Consider the following 21734-nt stretch of genomic DNA (forward strand, 5'->3'; position numbering starts at 1 on the left):
ATAAAGATTCCAATGTACTCGGCTATGCAAGCTATGCAAACATTTAGGTTTGCATAAGTTTTGTATCACTTTGTCATATTCTCCTGTTCCTATCTGCTACGCTAGGTATCCCAAGGGACAATGCTCCCAGTATATTGATAGCTGTACATTGCGAGGAACCAGCCGGTACGGTACGTGCGACTACGCTTACCGACCATTTCAGTTGTGCTCACAGCATAATTGCAGCGAAAATCAGCGAAAACGAAACGGGGGGCTCGGTGACAAGCACACACAGATACAGATGCCAGGTGCTCCTGCCTTACTTTAAGAACTATGATGCTGCTGAACCCGTCAGTACGCCGTCACACGACAGATGCCTATACTCGTGAACAACTTTCAATGGCAATGAAGGAAATGCTAAAGGAGTAGAACTTCTGCGCCTGTGTTACTGCGCGAAGCAGGCCGGCTGCATTTTACAACGCTTTCCGTTTCTCTGAATCAATCAGCATTGCTACCACGTGCGATGGTTTCCAATTTGCCCAAGTGCGGAAAAGAACGGCAAGGGAAAAAAAAGTAGAATTAAACGACGAGTAGTGCGTTTTGTCTGGTCTCGCTGCTGGAAATAAGATGCTAGCGTTTTATTTTGCCAAGCGTTTAAACTGAAGCGGATGATAATGTGGGGCATTTTTCGAGAGCGCACTTAATACTTGGGCGCGCTTTGCCTCCGTAGCATTGCCTTCATTGCGACGGAAAGTTGCTTGCGTGTCTGGTGCAATGTGAGTCTGGTCAACTCAGTGCAGCGGCAGTGCCGCTCAGCACAATGAAACGGTTCTTACTGACCGAAATGCACTTACTGAACTATCCCCTGTGGGAGCCTATATGCGGACACATTAGGGACAAAAAGAAAGTTATTAGTATGAAGCTCTTCTGTGTGGTCACTTTGATATGAGCGACAACAAAAATAGCAAGTTATCCCTCTTCCAATCGATTCAATCAGAGGCCCGGGCGAAACCTTCGGACTGGTCACTCGTCCATCCGCCGCCAATGAACGTTACAGAGAAGTGACAGCGCCGCGCGGAACATGCCAGAGCTCTGCCTGTTCTGCCGTGGCGTGCCTTGACAGCGCCCCGCGCGTCACATCTCTGCGGCGCGTACGTGCCGCTCCGAACCGGCACGTCCCACCAACAATGGCTTATAGCGTGACGGAGGCCTGGTTCCTTACTGACGCCCGCGAAGCTATTTCGGCCGCCGCGTGCCCCGACTGTGTTGCGTGTGTCAGGGGCGTTCCGAGCGAGCGGGGACCGGAGGGTCTCCTTTTCTGATCGCCTTTTACGCAACTCGGTTTCTCGAATGCCTCCTCCGCTCTCTTCGCTGCAAAGTGACGGTGCCGTCCTACGGCGCGTCGGTCCCGCAGCGATCACGCACGCGTGGACGGGGCACCCTCGGTCCCCCGGCCGCTGCTTGGCTGCGGTGCGACGGAGACGCAAGGGCCTCACCTGTCGCTCAGACGCAAGGCGCTCGCACGCACGCAGGTACAGCGCGCGCAGCGTTCGTTTTCTCGCCAGTCAAGCCGAACAAAAGGACGCGCGCACCTTTCAAGGGGTTTCGCCCTCCTCCGACACGCACCGAAGTTGATTGCTCTTGTGGCTGAGATGTACATTTTCTTGGCACTTAACAATTTCCTTGTTTTCTTTTTGTTTCTTTATTATTTCCATTTGCTTGCTTCTATTTGCTTGCTTTTATTTGCCACCTACGGTCGCCTTTCCGGCTTATCTGGCTGCAGCATTCCCGCTGGTCGACCGCGCGGGGGGATCTTATTTTCAAACGCCAATTACGGACGCGAGTGATTCGGATTTGCCCCTCCATCAGTCATTCGGGATAGAAAGCCCGGCCAGCCCTTCGCAGCAGAAATGGTACTCTTCTGCGTGCATCTGTTATTCTCGCCTGGTTTAGCAACTTCCATGTTTTTTTTTTCTGTGCTTTCGTTGACTGCTGAGGCCTTTTGCGATGTCTGACCACCGAAAGGCACACAAGAGTGCCTGCGACTGAGCGCTTTACTGAGAGAAATAAAACGAAGGCCTCATTGTCACTTCATCTGCTACAGGTTGTGCGGTAACTATACCACAACTGAACATAGCCACAATAAAATAAATAAAGTAAAATGCTGAATTTTAATTGCCATCGAGAAATACATTTTTGTCATGGTTGCTTTAGAATGGACAGCCGTCTTCACATCAGACAGTTGGTTGTACTGACGGGCAATTTTGTCTTGGCGGCAGATATTTATGCTGTATGGAATGCAGCGCTCGGCCCTTTCAAGGAAGTCAATTTTTTCATAGCGACAGCAGCTTCTCTCATAAGCGGGCATGCATCTTGGTATGCTAAATACCGTTACACAGGGACGACACAATAACGACATAATATTTTGGAAAGTTGCCGCAAGAAAACACGAGACTCGAAGAAAGAGACGACACGAAGCGGTGTGCCATCTCTTTCTTCAAGTGTCATGTTTTCTTCCGGTAACTTCCCAATATCATTGATAACCAACTGACCTACATTCACACTCTGCTATGTAACCGACATAATGCTTTGTCGTGGAGAAGACGACGGATTTACTACATGACTTATCACATTCAGAATTCTGGGGCAATACGTGCCAAAACCACGATTTGATTATGAGGCAAGCCGCAGTGCGGGTCTCCGGATTAATTTTGGCCACCAGGGGATCCCCAATGCGCGGTACACAGGCGCTTTTTTGTATTTCACCCCCATCAAATTACGGCCGCCGCGGCCGGGATTCGATCCCGCGACCTCATGCTTAGCAGCACCACACCATAGCCACTCAGCCACTGCAGCACGTGACCAGCTATATTTAGGAACATTCTCTTGCTATTTGCAAGGTACAGGAGATTATGACAGAGAGTAGTAAAAAAATTACCAAAAATGCAACATGGAAGAGCCACATTAAGGAACACGCATAAGAAACAAAAAGAAGATGCTTCCTACACATTCCTTTTGAAATGCATCCTTCTATAAGCGCCAAATTCAACTTTGGCTTCGCACGCAGAAAAAAGGTAAAAATAGCGAGAGATGCGACTAGATCCGTTTTTGTGGGACGCGGCTATGCTTAAACATAATTATAGTGTAGCGCTGCAGCCTTTGTGGTGTACTGAACAATCATGTCTCAATCTCAGGCCATACAATTATGAATTTGTAACAAAATTTAAACACTACTTCAGGAACACATCTTAGGAACGCAATCTACGCGCGACCACCAATAAAAAAAAAGAGCTTGTGTAATGTGACATATGATGCGCCCATGATTTTAACATTCGCCATAATTACTTTTCAAGTGTGGCACATATATGCAAATTGTAATGTCAAATAAATTACTTTATCTGGCTGGATGTTTTAGGAAATAGAAATCATTACCGGCTTGTCGAATCGATGCACGCGAGAACGAGAAAATTGGGAAATGGAAACGTAAAAAGAGCGCTGTTATTTTTTCACAAGTGGTACTCCCTCTTTCATTGCCTACATTCTTCAAAGCGAAAATTCAGAAAACCAACAATACAATGCGATGCGAAGAAATGCAGAGTAATGAGTTGTTTCGTGGCCTTCCTGGCAGGTATTGAGCAATACAGAGCATGGATTGCTGCTGGAAATCCATAAAAAGTAGCCGAAACTGCCTTCATGACAAGCTATTCATGGCATCGCCTAACAATGGTTGCGGGAAGCGGAAAGAGCTAAGTATTGCAATTTGTGCTTTACAGCCCATACTGGACGAGCTTACCAGCATGAACAAGAGAACCATAATTTGAAAGTATAGTTAGGCTTCAAGGCCTCGTCGTGCAAGCAACAAGACTTTATTGCGGATGTTATGGTTCCATGCGTTCGGGAAACGTCATAGTGAGAGGGTACGAAAGAAAAAGGGGGCGTTGACAGTAAACAAACATTAATAAAAACAGAGCTTCCACGCACAATTAAACCGCTTAACAACTTCTGAGTAAAGCCATTGGGGAAGCAACGTCAGTAAAAATATGCGCCTCGGAATGGCGCACCCCAGGTCCTCGGCGTGAAAAAGAGGAGTAAACTTTTATGAGGATATGCACCCTGTGCGCCTTTGGCTGCTTCATTTATATCGGTAATTAGCGACGCCTGATATTCACTTTGGAAGGTGTATGGCACTATTTCGCCGCGCATTCTATACTGCTTCCGGGCAAAACACATTAGCCTCGTTTTAAGGTACGCGTCTTTTTCGCTGCCTTGAACGCGCTCAGGTGTGCCAAGGTGCGAGGTGTCTTTTTAGAAGAGTTTATTGGGCGCATCGAAGCAAGGCACTAAGCCATGGAGGCTAGTTGTGCCCTAGGTGGACAATTACCGCGAGATCACCCGACCTTCGGCAGCAGACACTTGCTTAGGTTGCCCGCAACCTCAGCGATTACACTCCAATTTAATATACGTACAACGACATTCTTTTTAATCTGTCATTTTTTGTCGCCAAACAAGGGGGAGGCAAGCGAACCTTAAATAAGTCTCCTGAATTTCATCGAGAATGAAAAACAAAAATAATAAGGCATTACCTGTTGTTTCGATATATATATTATCTGCCTACCAAGAAAAAGCCTAGATTGAAATCTTTAGGCCAGTTGGCCCAATGATACCTGTGGGTACGCAGTGTGAAGACGAGACACAGCTTGCTTTGCCGCTCTTGCTTGTTCGGTCTTCGGGGTTTCCACCCACACGTATCGGAGAATCTCGTTCGTTTATTTATCTAAAACATTCTTACGGAACCATAATGTTTGATGAGATGGAGACATACGTTTGCAGAAAGAGAACATGCAAGTTCTAGGAAGTTAGCAGTTGGGCTACCAAAATTGCTATTAAATATCTGCTTGGTTTTGCTATACCTTACTCTTCAGTAGGTATCAATAATTGTCCAACTAGAGATTTCTCTGGAGGCAGCATTTCAACGAGGGCACCTGTCTTCCCCTTCACGTAGACAAATCACCGTGTCGAAAGTTTGACACCCGAACACCCGAGTTGTCAGGACAAGCATGCCATATTTGCGGTGCTATGTTCTTCCCTGGTTCTTTTCTTTTTTATTATTTTGTTTGCAAAACATTTCCTCGATATTGTCATGTAACGCTTAAAAGCAGGCTTTGATTTTCTTACCACGAAAGTGGATTGTCATGGCTTCTTGCCAATGTAGTTTCCGTGTCACTTTCATTACTTGCTCAAATAGACCCCATATCGCTTTCGAACGTTCTGCTGCGATGTCTGCGCCTCCGTTGTAATCTTGTAGCTTTCTCTACTCTGAAACATTTCGTTCAGGTACACATGCTTTCCTTGGCACATCTTGTGTGAGAAATCTTTTAGAAAGACGATACGAAAAAAAATCTGGAATTAAAAGTTTTTGTCGAAGTTACGGATATGGCGTCAAATGACGCCCCCAGATCTCAATGGTTATGAACAAAAACATAACGTATTCTTCGAAAAATGCGCCGCTTTCTACTAAATTATGTCCGAGGGACTGCAAAATTTGGCTTTAACTTCCATCGAACGTCATGTTGGATGCCGTATTATTCAACCAAATAAATATATGGGTAAGAAATCAAAAGAAATTGCGCAGAGACAGTCAACGATGACTGCCAATGTAAGCGAATAGCCTAAAGCTTTTCGAAAGGCATTTGCTTCATTAAAGGAATCATGTACCTGAAGGCGTACGTTTGTTGATGTGAGGACATTTTGGTAGCGTTTATTGGTCTGTTGTGTAATTCCGTAGAGAACAGAGCAGTTAAGCAGCACATCTGTATAATGCTAGTATAGATGGCTGTATATATAAAACAATTCACTGTAGGTATCTTGCCTCCAGCTGTGCAAACACCGGTGTAGAAGACGACTGCCATCCTCTACTCCCGCCGCAAGAAACCCTCTCCGACTGCTGGCTTAGCGGAAGTGGGTGGAAGGGAGAAGAGGAGGGCAGTCCTTTCAGGGCGCTCCGCCAGAGCATCTAAAATTTCAGAAGCCCCAAAGCCCCCGCGCAATAGCACGTGATTCCCAAATAGTTATAATAGTTATATAGCGTCGCGATAGTGTCCAACAAAATCTGCAGAATTTGAGGTAGACAACGAATAAAGTTCAATAAGCATGTTTTATAACATTGTACAGCGCCTCATACATGATAAAAGCTTCTTTAGAATTAAGCGATGCTCTACCAATTGACCTACGCCGACTGCAGCTCTGCTGCCAAGAGTTTTGGGTATTTGTGCCTGTGTAATAGATCTGTCAGCGTTAACCAGAGTCACTCGTGGCCATGCCGGCTCATCTGGCGCTTTCTTTACTCTGCAAGCACCGCGGGAGAAGCTAAAATGATTTCATCCTTCTAGAGCCACCCGTGGCCGTGGCAAGGGATGTGGCACGTGCTTGTAACCTCTCCCGTGGCAATTGTGGTTGAAAGGATGAGCCAGATCAGTCGGAATGGCCACGAGTGGCTTTCGCTAACGCTGCCAGAGCTAGTACACAGGCACAAATAACCAGAACTGTCGGCAGCAGAGCAGCAGTCGGCGTAGCTCACTTGGTAGAAGATCTCAGAAGAACTTGCTGTTGGGCTAGTTATTAACTCATTGCGTGTCTGGGGGGGTCTTCTTGGAGTGGTCGCGTACTTTGGCATGTGCGTGTATGTGGGTGTGTATCTTAAGCTCTAATTTGCTTAGCCACAACGGTAGAGAAACGCACACGTAAGACGGAAGATGTGGGTTCGACTCCTGCCGGCGGCAAGTTGTCGTTTTTTGTCCACGTTCAACTTCCTTTTCATTATTACTTCTCTTATAAGTCTGTATGTCGAGTGCAATCTATATAGCATCTTGTGTAGTGCAGCAGAGCAACCAAAAGCTCGTGTTAACGGCAGTCAAGCCAGTGTTCGAAGATATTGCTTTCTGTGAATGGATGGTTGTCCGGCTGGTCTTGTGTGAAAAACAGCAGTGTTGATTGTTTGTTGAAAAGAGGGCACCTTTTTGCAAAGAACAGTGTGATTGTGTCGCAGTAACCGTAAAAATCTGAGTTGGCTGTTCGCATTTGCATGTTAACTCAGAAGCAGACTTAGCTATGCAAAAAAGGTTAGGCGTGCAGACAGGACACAAAAGTAGAGAAGTGGATTTCTCTACTCTTCTCTACTATTGTGACCTCTTCTCTACTATTGTGTCCACTGCTCTACTCTTGTGTCCTGTCTCCACGCCTCACCTCTTTTTTGCATATTGAATCCTTACCAACTATCTCAGCTTTCTGTCGTTCCCAGACTTAGCTGTGGCGCGAAAAACACATTACGCGCATGAAAATGCTACTCGAAGCTATAGAGGGGCTGCAGAAGGAACTAGACACTTCTTGAGAAGCCGGGTGGTAGACGAACAGGCCGGAGGATTACAATAGGCGCAGTAATGCTTGCACGGCCTTCTGATGTGATGATGAGTAGCATTGATGCTGCATAATTTATTCTTCCGGCAGATACCAGTCATCCAACTGGTTGAGCCCTACTAAGTGTAATCGTCCCTGCACACAATACTGCGGGAACTGGCGTAAGATATGACATGTGCCGGTCACTCCTGCGCGATCGGTGCATGGAAAACGTGAATATGCCGTGTGTGAACGAACGTTGTGCTCACAACACTACAAGAAGGCATGGTCAGGATATTTTGAAGAGATAGAGGGAGACAGAGAGCTGCGGTGGGCCAAAAGAAATCGTTTTGTTACACACCGTCATTGTGGTGGTGTGGCATTAGAAAATCTTCTTTAGCATAGGAAAACGATTAACATTCGTGTTCAGACAACCTTATGAGGCATCTTCATCATTGCGAAACAGCACCGGACAATATCTTAAGAGGCTGTTTGTGCTCAAGAACCATTTCCCCAGCAACAGAACGTATACTTGCACACACAGACATGCTCGGGCGGCGTCAGTCATCTTCAACAGCCGCTGCCTCATGCAACCATGTGGTGGTGGAGAGTAGTTCGAGCACTTCGCTCCCGTATTCCGCATGTGCGTGCGCATGCGCCGTTGTTCATCAGACAGCCGGGTGTGCAGACCATTATTCATCCATCGGCTTCTTCTTTATCAGCGTGGGCCAAGTTCGTTCCATGCACAACACGTCTACGAGCGCACCGACCCCTGGCGCCACGGTCAACGATCGTGACTCGATCGCTCTAGATCGTCCAAGTCCGCACCGCCTTCCCGTGCACAGAGAGATGCACGCTGTCTGACACACGACGCTGTGGCGGCGGTGGCGGCATGCTCTGTCCTCAACCGCCACATTGCGGCAGCTCGGGAGGCCTGGCCGCGCGCTCCTTCGGGTTGCTGTTTTGCTCCGCGTTAATGGCTTTTCTTGTCTCACACGAACTCCCCCTTCGTTCCGCGGCTTGATAGAATGTTCGGGGGTCGCTTGGTCTGCGCGGCCTTTGTGCGTGTGAAGTCTAGGCCAAATTGCGTAAGTGGCCACTGTGGCGACGGTGTTGACCGGCCATTGCCACGATTGTCATGTACAGGCCGTGCTGCTCATTTTCTTGTTCTCCTTTTTTTGATCATTTAGTTGCAGTCACCTATCAAAGAAGTCAAGATTCATTAAAGCGCATTTTGCGCATTTGTTTTCTCCAAGCTTTAATTATTAATGAAGACTAATCGGTAGCATAGCCAGAAGGTCTCGTGCAACAGGTAATTAATTATTATCGCCGAGGTATAGGGATATCGGGTAGATTTTTGTTCCACATAGGCGTAAACTAACACGACTACGTTTCTAAGCGGAGCTCACACAAATGGTTTTGCTGAAGAATAACGAGATCCCAGATCAAAAACCATGCTCAACGAGAGTGAGATGTGCGGGCTTGAAGTTTTAATGGTTTAAAACCGGTTTCGGTATTCATCTACGCAAATAAAGCGACACTTGAACAACAGTACTATGTGAATATCTAACATTCTGTGCAAACTTAACCCTCCTGGAAACCAAAAGGTCGGCGTTCCAGCAGTCATCGACAGCAATTTAAGCTACTGCAGTTTTCAGTGCCAGTATAGAATGATTTTGTAATAAATGTCTGCACGGTGGCAAAAAAATAGACGCCTTAAGATAATAAAGCAAAAAAATTAACAGGGCACGATTCTTAATTTTAGAAGTGAAAACAAGCAAAAGCGACAGGGTAGCTTGCAACTCTCCAGAAGGAGCCAAGTCTCCCCCTGCCTGAAGAGCAAAGGAATGAAAATGGTACGGGATATGAGGACAGCGGACTCACAAGGAATCAGAAGAGGAAATGGAGAAGAGATCAAGAAGCTAATAAGTTCGTGAGAGGGGCTAAAAGATCACTGAAAAGCTAAAGCTTTAGAACAGTGTACCATGCACGGTCACCAGGAACGAAAGAATTGCAACAGAGCGTAAGCAACAGAACGAGAAAAAACAGTTCGCATTTTTAAGCCTCTAAACAAAGCAAGAGTTAAGATGGCAGATACCATGCCAAACACATAGATAAGCTACCAAAGGCGTAAGTACTATTGATCTAAAGAAAAAGAAACCAAAGGACGAAACCCGGATAAAATTTGTGAGTCGACAGTCAAGCCTATAAGGGGAGGCTTAAGCTCGGGAGCTGCGTTCTAAACACATAAGGGAAATATTTTTCTCAGCGCCTACTGCCCGATTTAGATGACGTTTGTTGCATTTAAAAAAAAGTTTAAATGTGGTGACTGTTGGAAGCACACCTTTATTTAGGTTGGCAACTTCTTACATACATTCTTGAAAATTGTAAAATTTCAGAAAGCTCAAGCCTCAAGTTTGCAGGTTTGTAACTCAGCAATGCGAAGCGGTATCACAATTCTCTAAACTGTACCTAATAAATCTAAATCAGACATAATTGGTGCGTTATCGACCACTGCAATATGTACAGTCGCCCAAATCTTTAACTGGTGTGCGGGAGCGGCGACTTTTCCGGGCGTCAGCGCCGTATGACGCGGCGAGGCTGGAAACAGCCTAGTAGACGATGGGCCCAACTGAGCGCGCTTTGTCCGCATGCGCTTAGCCTCAGACTGTTTCCAGCGTCGCCCCGTCAAACGGCGCTGACGCACGGAAAAGTCGCCGCTCCCGCACACCAGTTAAAGATTTGGGCGACTGTACTACCAATTTACGAGTAAGAGTTTTGCAGAAACCTCGCAAATTTGACGATTTCACAAAAGCTGTAAATTCAGTTACCAAACTTTGCCGCTTCACATTCACTGGCACATTAAGCTAATAGAACTGTGATGTATGTTATTGGTGCAGAGTAATAGATTTGTAAATGTCGGGCTTCAATTTCTAAATTTACAAATTTTCGCGATGTTTTTATAAATGTCATCCTCTTAATCAAGATTCTGCTTCTCGAGTCAATAATATGTAACTTTCTCTCTCAAATGCAGCGATCTTTAGTTTAATTGGTGCGGTAGTTGTGTCAAAAAAGCATTTGTGCGTTTCACTTGTATGTTAACTGGGGAAAGCGGAGTTGGCCCGTAGCTAAAGCTTCCCCTTAAAATATTTGTAGGGAACCCTAATCTTTTACTTAGATGTTGCTTAGTGACATTCACACCTCGGCGTTGGTCTTATTTAGGTTAAGCGAGCGAATGTCTTTCCCCTGGCCCAATATGCGGGCGAGGAGCGAGGGAGGGCGAGGATGAAGCGATGCGCGCGCCATCTCGCGAGGCGTAATCTCAACGGCGAGGGGCGCACGAAGCGCACCTTACGCGCTCTCTCCGTTGCTGACGTCAGAGCTTGTAACGAGCGTGCTCGCGCAGTTGTTGCGAGCAAGCGAGCGAGCGATCGAGTAGGTAAGCGATGTGAGAGGAGAAGCGAGGAGGGAGTGACGTCACATCCTCTCTGCTAAGCGGGATGTTCAATCTACATCAGGCGACCCTTTTACATTAATTCGCCGGTTAAATATCATGCCACCTTCTTGTGTGTGACGTCATTAGCGACCGCATTACTTCCGCTTTCTACTTCCTGGTTTCCAGGAATATCACTAAAGTTGTGCTCGCGTGACGGGTCTCTAAACCCTACGATTCTGTGTTTTGATGCACTGAAATCAGTGATTTCTAACTAATTCTAATTATTCCTGAAACTCCAGTAACTCAACTTGTAGCTAAAATCATGCTCTCATATCATGCCTATAATGAAACCCATGAATTTTGTACTGTACTGTTTTTGTTGTACTGTGTGTGTGTTTGTGCGTGTGCGTGTGCGTATGCGTGTGCGCGCGCGCGTTCGTGTGTGTACGCACGCGTGTGTGTGACTTTCTGCCCGTTGTTATGATCGACCTGTCAGGTGTGAGAAGCATTCAAACGTGCCTCCCCATGTCATCGTAATTGCCCTCTTCTTCGAATCGACGCCGCCTCGTTCTGCACGAGCTCACACAAAAGGATGGAAGCAGAAACCGAACGTACGATGACGTCACGCTTTTACCCTAGCTGACACAAAAGAGTAGAAGGAGAAACCAAAGGTCAAGACGGCGCGTAACCCCTTTTCCCCGAGCTAACACCAAGGATGGGCAAAAGGGATAGATAGGCTCCAGAAGATGGCAATGACGACAGGACCGCCAGAGGTTATTTAAGGCCGCGCTCACCCACGTGTTAATAAGAACCGTTCGAGACTCATATGAGAGTCGCATCCCCGTACGAGTGAAGTGAATACAAATTTTTCTATTTTGTTTTCATCATCACTATGACCGGTTTCGTCGTCGTTTCCCGATTCCTGGGGTGAACACCCATCTGACGCGGTCGAGATTATATTACTGTACATTCTTTTCTTTATTATTTACTTGAACCAGTTACATGATCTGCTTCATATCTGTCATCTAAGAGGAGTAACCAAGCATCGTCAGCAGACGCTAACATTTCTTTGAACAACGATAACAAGAGAGAAATTCGCAGGGAATTAAATCGCAATAGTAGGTTAAGCTATATAATAATGAATTACTTTTGTGCAAAAGAAAAATGGCCACCCCGGTCATGATGGCAGGCTCGGCTAGGTGGAAGAGATTAAAACAGGACCGACAGGTGGCGATGCTGCCCGGAAGTTGTGGCGCTAGCTTGCAGTGAACATGGCCTCCGAGACTGTACATGTGGACCTTGCGTGCGCGCATAAACTCAGAGGCTATGCTATGACATCATGACTTGATAGTGTCTGCACTTGGCTAGTTAATTGCCTATCCTCAAGGAACTGCTACATTGCATTCTAAAGGAACGAAAAACTTAACGTGGTAGAAATTGATAACTTTTTGTGCTGCAAAAGGGTCCAAATAAGAGAAAGTACTTTGACATCTGTCACGACGCAATGACTTAGCGAGTCACGTCGTATTGACGTATCGGGACTAAGCTTTCCACGCGAAATTCAAAAGAAAGTTCGACTATTTTCTTCAGTAATTATCCTTTTATTTTACTTATTTTCAATAAATAAAACTAGGGTTTTGAGAGATTACTGGATCACGCCTACTTGATTGAGATTACGGGTTGTGAGCCTTTCTGGCAGCAACACAGGTAGCGCTAACAATTTCAGATAATTCACGCGTAGGGCTGTTCGCTATAGCGATGCCGAGGGGAATTCGCCTGAAACCAACCTGAGCGTTAATTCTTATCTATATGACGAGAATATCCTATATGACTGAATGAAAATGATAAAAAAAGAGGACATGCTCCTGCCCTGTCAGCTTTTCGAGTAACTTTTCTAACGAAGCTTTCGTCCACACTTTCGAATAAAAAAATCACCGCTCCTTCTAGTCTGTGAAGGTGGTCGAACAGTGAATCTGTATTAGTTACATCGAGTGTTACACCGCGCAAGTCAAACTTCGCAAGCAGCCCATATTGTATATCTTTTGTTTCGCCATTATTTCACCTCCCTTACGCTTTTGCGCGTTTCGCGTGGTGAGCATTCTTTAGGAGTACTTTCTTCTTCTTTTTTTACAGTTCTCCAACAGTTCTATTTTGTTTCTTTCTTTTGAGCGCGAGGTTTATGTCTGGGCGGTGATTTGCATGACGCAATTCGCAATCGGCATCCCAGCGCTGTTGTTTAACCTCGGCAATCTCTGGCGTGCAGCTCGGGGTTGGTCCTATGACGACGAGCCCGTTCACGAGCCAACTATCGCTGACGCTCCCGGTAGGCAGCTTCTTTCTCAGGAGTACGCACTACTCGTGGTCTTCCCATAGTTTTAGCTGGGATGGAATGGACGGAACCACTAATCCAAAGCTCCGCATATTGAGCGCAAGGCGCACTACTGGAGATGCGGGCACTGCAATAATTTGGCGATTGGATGGGTTGGTTTAATGATTGACGTGGCTGCCAGAACTTGTTGGCGCAAGAAGTGCCGGCAGCCACGCGCTCCTCTATCGAGTTTCAATCGCTGGGTGCTGCTCTTAAAACTTGGCCGCAAACTGCCCGCAAAACATTTGTTTCTTTCGCGGCAGGGTGGAATCAATCGTCGATAAATTCGATGTCGATTTGGCTCGATTGCCGAAAATGCACCGTTTGACAACTGTATAAGATTCGCCTACAGGATATCATTCTTACAGGGCGAAAGGGGCACTCAACCCTTTCCCCCATGTTGAGCTCTCTTTCTCTCCCGCTTAGTCACGTGGCCCCTGCTAAGCGAAACCCGACAACAACGGCACAGGGTCCGCATAAACAGTTTCGCCGTAATATCCGGTTAAAGCAGTGCCCTATATGCTGACGCCGGTCGTCGTAATAATCCCGAATATCGTGATGATTCATTCACCGCAATTTGAAAAATGGTAGTGCCGTACATACACCAGAAGCAATGTTATCACAGAATTCAGCGCTGTGACATCCGGAACGCTGAAAGGAAACGCAGCGATGCTGAAAACTAAAGGCGCCCATCGGTTACAGCCTCACACCTATCACCTCACACGGAGCAGCCCTGGCGCAACGGCAAAACTTCTGGCGACGCGCGATTGTTATTATTCGCGATCATTCTTGAGTAAAACATGCTGTTGTTCTAGTTGCTGCATTGTATTGAAGAAAAAAAAACTGCCAGGAAATACGCACACAGGAAACATACAAGAAAACAGGAAAGAGGCTGGGCCAGTAACTGTTTATTCGAGAGAACGGGGCTCTAATTTATAAAGGGCACTCTGTCCCATGACCATCACACAATCGGCTTATCACAACCAACCATCAAGAATACACCAATAGATTCCAAAAGCCGCGTGTACCGTCTATTTTCCAAGGGGTCTCACATCTATCGTTGTGATAAGCCGATTGTGCGATGGTCATGTGACAGAGGGGCCTTTATAATTTAGAGCCCCGTTCTGTCGAATAAACAGTAGGTAGTCCAGCCTCTTTCCTGTCTTCTTGTATGTTTCCTGTGTGCGTCTTTTTCTGGCTGGTTTTCTGAACTAAAAAAAAATCATGCTTGAGGTTGGCTATATCACTGTGGAATGAAGTGCATGCCAATTCTAAACGGTTGCAAATTATGCAGTAAACATGTGCATGTGAAGTTGGCACGGGCTTAGTTGCAAGCAATCTACCATTTTCTACGCTTGATGAAGATACCCGGTGCAAAAATTGCTGAATGCTTTTCTCATTTTCGCAAGTGCGCGACAGGACATTAGTGTAGAACCGTCATGCAACTCGATCAGTTGACCCACAGTTGTGGCAATAGTGTGTGAAGCTCCTTTCATAGAGACTATGGCAAAAAAAATTGCGCGTTTAAAAGGATGAAACACATTGTCTGAGAGAACAGTGTGCTAACCCTGCGCTACAAACATGAAGGTCAGTAACGACACGCGAATACTTCCATCACTCATATTGTGGTTCAACTTAACCCGAATATAAGGTTTTGCCGTGAAGCGAAATACGCTTGCGTCCAGTCTTAATTTGAAAAAAAAAATGTTTTCCAAAATCAATAATAGAACCGGCCCCTGACCAATGTCAAAAAACGAAACTTGACGTTTCGGGATCTGTACAGAACTCTTGTTCACACTGAATCTTTCGCTACAAGATTAATTTATAAATGCATGAGCAGACGTCCAGGGGTTCGAGAGTACGCGATCGGCGCGACTACTTGTCGCTAAGGCCGATAAAAGTAATATGAAAGCGCTTACCTTTGTCATGAGCCGATGTTTCATGAGCTTTGTTTACAGCGCTGACTGCACGAGCGCATAATATGGGCGGCGCTGCAACTTTGGTACTCGTCCGAAACTTTCCGAGGCTGTAGAAAATGCCTGGATTTTGTGGGCACGTCGTACAACCAAGAAAATGCTAAACGTACAACGACATAGCGGTAACCAAATAGTAGAAGCAATCTCTGATGATGCACTGAAGTAGCAAAACCAGTCGATCCGTGGGGAGAAAGCCAAGGTCAATTCAGGTCGATTCACATGGGCCGCGAAACAGTGGCTCAAATCCGTTTCAAATCCAATCGCTAGCCAGATCCGCATGAACAAAAGGAGCGCCGGACTACGAATTGCAGGACGAAACAAGGTTGCGGAAAACCAATAACGTTGCAGTGTTAGCACTTAAGTAACTTTAATATCTAAATTAATTATTCACCAAAATATATTTGGTGTAAGAATGCCCAATGTAAAGCCTACGCACTTTTTTTTTTACAATAATTCATCGGTTTATGTCGTTTACCCTCACAAAACAACACTGGGGCTATTATAGCTAGATGCAGTAGTAGAGAACAGTTGGTTATATTGCCCACCTGGTATTCCTTACATGACCTAATCTACGTACTGCACTCAACAGCTGAAAGACGAAGAACGGAGCGCATGCTTTTTTTTTTTTTGCCCAGCCTAGCGAAAAGCGAAGGGGGTGAAAATGTATGATTTGCCCAGTATGTCGATCGAGACTAATCACAGTTGGCAGTATATCTTCGCGCCCTTCGCTTCTTTTGCTAGGCTGCGCAAAAAAGCAGTCGTTCCACACTTCAATGGGTTTTTTCTCCCATGGAAATGCGGTGGCCGCGTCCGGTAATCGAACCCACGACTTCGTGCTCAGAGGCAGAACACCATAGACATTCACTGAGCTACAGTGGAGTGTATTGTAATCCATACGCAATTTGTTAGCGCCATCTGTGAATTTGAGGCTTCCACAGTACATATGTAAAACTGGTTCGTGTGCAGCCAGTCTCAAACTTTGTTTCTGGTTCGTATCGATGTTTATACTGCGACAGTAGGTAAGTGTTCGAAGTTGGGTTTGCCTTGTCCGTCCCGTGCGTCAGTCCATCCTGTTACGCTGATAACGACCGATGGCGTCATCAAAGCCATGCAACAACGATATTTTTTTCGTCGTCGTTAGGCCCCTTCGTCATCCCCAGGTTCGCCATTGCCGCTGCGTGAAGAAAAAAAGAACATATACCCACAAGCGGCTGCACCAAGATTCGAGTCCATGGCAGCGAAGCAACGAGCATCTGTCGAACATGCTAGCCGCTGAGCTATGCGCAACAATGCCGCGGGCGTGCAGTGCAAGTATTTGCGCTCCACACACACACACACTGAGAGTAGTGGTGCCTAAGCATGTATTTTGGAGGCCAGAATGAGCAATACTGTAGCGGAAGAGGAGTACATTAAGTTCAGCGCACGCAAAGAGTGTTCTTGACATGATGGTGGTGTGCATGCTTGTAATTCTTCGTTGTCGTGCTCGTGAAAACAGCTTCGCTGGCACTAGGAAGGTGCACGTGACAACGATGATGATAAGCCTTAAACATGGCACATACCCAGTAAAGAGGACGCACCGAGAATAAAGTAGTTGATGCAAAGCAATGTAAATGCCAACAGAAAAATCGCATCGGCTTTTCCATGTAGTTTACACAGTGGCTCGCAGGATTAATAGCCGGCAAGTGCCCTATGTAGTAGCACGGCGCATCTGCAGGGGACTGAAAGAGCTCAAATGGCGTACGTGACACTTTCTTATTTCTCTCATGATATCAGTTGTAGTAGAAGTTTTGGCTTCAGAGTTGATTAATCAGGTCGTACCTTCAAAACGACTCACTGACCCTGAAATGGAGGAAGCATTTCTCACAGCAATTTCCTCCTCACATGCGACCCTAAATATTGCTTTGCACAATAACTGCAAGAAACATGGTGTAAGCAGACTTCATATTTGAAGTTAATCTCAAGTACGACGCTGTTCGGCAGGTAGGTGCTTTGATGGCGTCGTACTGAACGATGAAAGTAAGAAAAAAAAAAACATGTGAATGTTTTACACAAGTTCTCGAAACTTCTCACACTCACCACAACGCCACCTCACCCAGATAACAGAGAAAAGAAACAAAAATGAACACCGTGAACCAAGAATATATTGACCAAATATATTCACATCATGAAATGCTGAATCACCTACAGCAAAATAAAAGATTTGCATAAGCCTTTGACCAAGCAGCTGCTAATAAAGGTTCCCTAAAGCTATACATTTTGAGGAAATGAGTCTATCCTACTCATCAGGACAATTTTAGTGCTACAAGATAATTACAATTATCTTTTAAATATTATGATAAATACTATATTTCTTTATCTTTTACGCGCGTAAAATAAATATTTATATGACTACAGCCCTCCCCCTAAACAAACCCCTTATAACCATTGAATTCTTGTCTAATTAATTCTTACCCGTAGTGGGCAAACGCAATCACATGAGGAAAGAGCAGGTAAATACAAAATACCATGGTGGTCTTGACTGTGATGGAATGCCGCTGTCGCTGTAACTGAGCTCATAGCCGACGGAATCATTGAAATCTACTGTTCTTCTTGCATCACTTTTAGTTGCTCTCGTCTGGCGTGAAGCTTTACTGCTACAAAGAGTTTTTAAGCACGCAGAACTCCTGTAGTCTCTTCCGCTCGGCTCACCACCGTGGCTCTCCGCCCTATGAAAAGGCAATATTTTGTAGCACGACACCAAAATGTTGACAGCATTGAGGTGCAATCCATCCTCTCCTGAACTCTCGCCTCGAAAGGGAATCGTGGTTATCGAACAGAACAACGACAAGCAAGAGTCGAAGTCCTTACCTGCTTACTGGCGCCTCCCAATATAGTAGCCCTTCCGTACTCCTTTTCTGCGTCTTCTGTGAGAAAAAAATGGCAGTGGCTTAGCTCGGCTATGTCAGGATATATGTAGCGAAATCTAAGGCATACATGGTTCGCCTTGGTTAATCTTGATTGCAAGTCCAGGTTAGTCTGGTTGTCTAGCTATGTTGCGGCGTTTAGCCAGTCGTTCGGCGCGCTGTTCGTCTGTTTCCTGGGCGATTCGTTTCCTCTTTATCTCGTTCCGATGTCGATTCCAGGCCTCCACCTGCTTATCAGAATTGTCGCCGTCCATACTGCCGCCTCAACTGTGGTTGCGGCGCACGCAAGCTCTCCTTTTCAATCTTCCGACATGTTATCAGGCATGCCATGCTGCTGGCGAAGCGAGCGGAGGCAAGCGCAACGACGAGGAACGCGACGTGACGTCATACCAAACGGCGGTTGCCGAAAGGCGCGGCGCTCCGCAGCGGCGGAACACTAGGGCGCCTCGATGCCAGCGCCGCCGTTACGATGCCAGCGGCGCTGGCCTCGAGGCACCCTAGCGGTACACCTGTGCCTCGGTGCTACAAGTGGCGCGTGCGCAGTAGTGACTAGGGAGCTATATATATATATATATATATATATATAGATATATATATATATATATATATATATATATATATATATATATATATATATATATATATATATATATATATATGTCCGCGGTGACACCGGCGTTGTGACGCCATGTGCCTCCTCGCTCGGAGCACCGCCACGGCGAAATCGCAATTTCGTGGCCAGTAAAGCTTTCGCTTTAAAAAATTAGTTCATACCTACAAACAAACTTGCGAACACGTGGCTACCACAAACAAATACACCGAGCGCACTCTTAAGGCGCGTTTTCAGTCCGGCGTTACCGGCACGCAGGAGAGCGTCGTTCGACACCGGACGCGTCGGAGCGCATTGTAAGCGTCCAATTACGTCGGCTGCGCCATTGCGTCGAACCATCGGTCGAACTATACACGCTGTTGTTCTCTTCGACGGGATGTAATGTGTACGCATGCTCACGCTACGTCGGAATATATTTAGCCCTTTACGCACACAGAAATGCACGCACTCACCTCGCGTTATAATAGAATGCAGCCGTTAATGATAACTACGCTAATACCCTAATACCCTTGATAACTAATACCCCTGCAGCTAACAGACAACTGATGTGTGCTTCTGCACACCGTACACAACCTAAATATTCGTCCAGCTACTGAAACGAAAAAAAAAAATGTATGTGGATCCCACGTGCTCTGAGAATCAATGTAAGCAAAGCTCTATGTGCTGTCTGCTTTGATTGACGATAGTTAGCGGCGATGTTGGCGGCGAATGTGCAATTTCTTCAGCGTTTAGTCCAATACAAGAGTGGTGAGTTGATGATATGTTACCTTGCGTGCACCACTGCTGTTTGTCTGCGTAGTCCACAGGACAGACATGGAGACGCGTTTGCTTGAGGCGTTGTTGTGCCAGTGCTCATAATCTAGGAAAAGGTTCAGCGTTATCATTGCCTCACATGGCACACTGCGTCGTGGTAGAAGTGGTCTGCATCACGTTTCGCTGCGTAGCGAAGACACTCCTGTTCCGCGCGACGCTTCTTTCGGGCCTGGGTGTCCTCGAAGTTGAGTGCACACTTTGCAGTCATCTTGCTGATGCATGTTTACGGGCTCCTTCTACATACGTGGTCAGCACGCTGTTGAGGCGTCAGCTCCAAGTACTCTCTTCAGGCTATGCACGATTGTAATGTTTGCACTATCGCAGCCCAACACTTGCATTTGTGTCGCATAGGAAAGCGAGCACAGCACGCGCCATACGCACAAACTGTGAAACACTGCCGCGGCGGCGCCGGCCGGGATGCGCGGAGGCGAGCGCCATCTTGTAGCGCTGCAAGAAACCAAGCGGAACGTGCGATGAAGACTACAGCAGCAGCGTCCGAAAAGTCGGGAGAAGAGCCATAGAAAGCTTCGCTTTAAAAACCGAAGCAAATTTATTCTCCGAGCACCAGTTTTCAACCTGCCAGTTCTCCTACTGACGGTGTTCTATGCCTATACCAATTCTCTATAGGCAGCCATGCTAGCAGCAAACTCGCAAGCCCGTTTAGTTTTCTTTCCTTGAGCTAAAGCTGCTCGGCGAGTCTTCATAGCCCCTCATCGGTAGCCTTGAATTCCTCCACTCTCCTGCGCAAGAGTCCCGTGCGAGCGAAACATAGCGTTCACGCGCGTTACAGGCAAATATCGTACGACATGTACGAGCGTATGCGAAAACTCCCCTCGTTTCTTTTTCTTCAACGACGACACAGCTGCCGTCTGCGCGAAACACAAAGCGGGTAATTCATATGGCGCGAACGCGTAGCTTGTCGCCGCGGAAGCGAAGACGGCTCGTAAGCAGCCTTGAGCGAAGATTACAGGCCGAAGGTTCTCGGGCGCGTAGCGACGAAACAGAACGCCCCCGTGCGCGCCTCCCGATTTGTAGCTCCCCGCGGCTTTCGGAAGCGCGAGCCCCGTGGAAATGGTCAAGAAAACGGCCCGAATGGCTCGAAGACGCGCCGCAAACGACCACCGTCCGCGCTTGGCTCCGGTTAGGTAATAATGGATCCCGGGTGCTGGTGCTGGGCGATGGGGGGGCGGAGGAGGAGACGCCGATGACGCCCCCTGTCGTTAAACAGCGCCAACGAAGCCGTCGCCGCGATGCTGCAGACGCCGGTCCACATTCTTTGCGCGCGCTAGCTCTAAAGGAAAACCGCGTGCGTGCAACCCGTTGGAGCAGTCGTCCGCCGGTTACCACATTGAAGGCCGATCGCAACAGCCCCACGCGTAACTTCAGGGCGTTCACGTAATGTACGGGCGTACAACTCCCAAGAAGCCTTTTTTTTATGCGAAGCATATTACGAGGGCTCAACCCAGCTCCTCAGGCGCGGCGGTGACCATGAAATCACGTGACACCGTGACGTCACGACAGAGGAGAAGTGGCTTTGGCTCAACTCTTGCAGGACGGGCTGGGTGGGAATCGAACCAGGGTCTCCGGAGTGTGGGACGGAGACGCTACCACTGAGCCACGAGTACAACGCTTCAAAGCGGTACAAAAGCGCCTCTAGTGAATGCGGTGTTGCCTTAGAAACGCGCTGTTTCTAAGGCGTGCGTCTCTTGCTCAGGCGCACATTTCGTTGCCGCGCCGAACGCTGCTTTGCTCGACGCTCACCGCGTCCAATGCGGGGCGCGTAGTCGCTGCCCTGTAGCCCATTGTCTTACACCCCTTGGCGGGTCGACGGGAACGCTGTCGCGTTCCACTCTTGAAGGCGAAGAAGTAATGCATGAGTTGTTTCTTCGTCTAGCCGAACCAAATATAGCCAAGCAACAGCAGTTCACCAGGCTAAACAGTGGTTCAACAACTAAAATAAAGGCTAGTATGCTTCGCATCCTGGGCTTAACCTTACCTAAGCCACAGCCATTTTTTATTTCTTGTTTGATTTGATGTGGCAGTAATAACATGGTAATGTCAATCTATATGTTCTTTAAATTGTCGTCTTCAATGGCTATTATAATCAATTCTTGGCTCCATAATTTTGATATTGGCAGCTTCAGTATGAGGCACGCAAAATTATTCGTTCAAAATTCTGTACTAAAATTATTAGGCGGAAGGGTGCCAACGGCAATCGATCAGCCTTGGTGAGAGTCGTGGGAAGTACGTAGATTTT

At 46.8% G+C, this 21734-nt stretch overlaps 1 protein-coding gene across 2 annotated transcripts in view; it reads right to left on the reverse strand.

Moving 5' to 3' along the window:
- Positions 1-15335, reverse strand: part of LOC135898354 (neural cell adhesion molecule 2-like) — a 542388-nt gene extending 527053 nt beyond the window's left edge. For both annotated transcript variants that reach the window (XM_070537575.1, XM_065427236.2), the window contains exon 1: positions 15095-15335. The gene's annotated coding sequence lies outside the window, so the exon portion shown is untranslated. The remainder of the gene's footprint in view (positions 1-15094) is intronic.
- Between the last annotated feature and the right edge of the window lie 6399 nt (positions 15336-21734).

The sequence above is a fragment of the Dermacentor albipictus genome, chromosome 4 (assembly GCF_038994185.2).
Source record: "Dermacentor albipictus isolate Rhodes 1998 colony chromosome 4, USDA_Dalb.pri_finalv2, whole genome shotgun sequence".
Taxonomy (NCBI): domain Eukaryota; kingdom Metazoa; phylum Arthropoda; class Arachnida; order Ixodida; family Ixodidae; genus Dermacentor; species Dermacentor albipictus.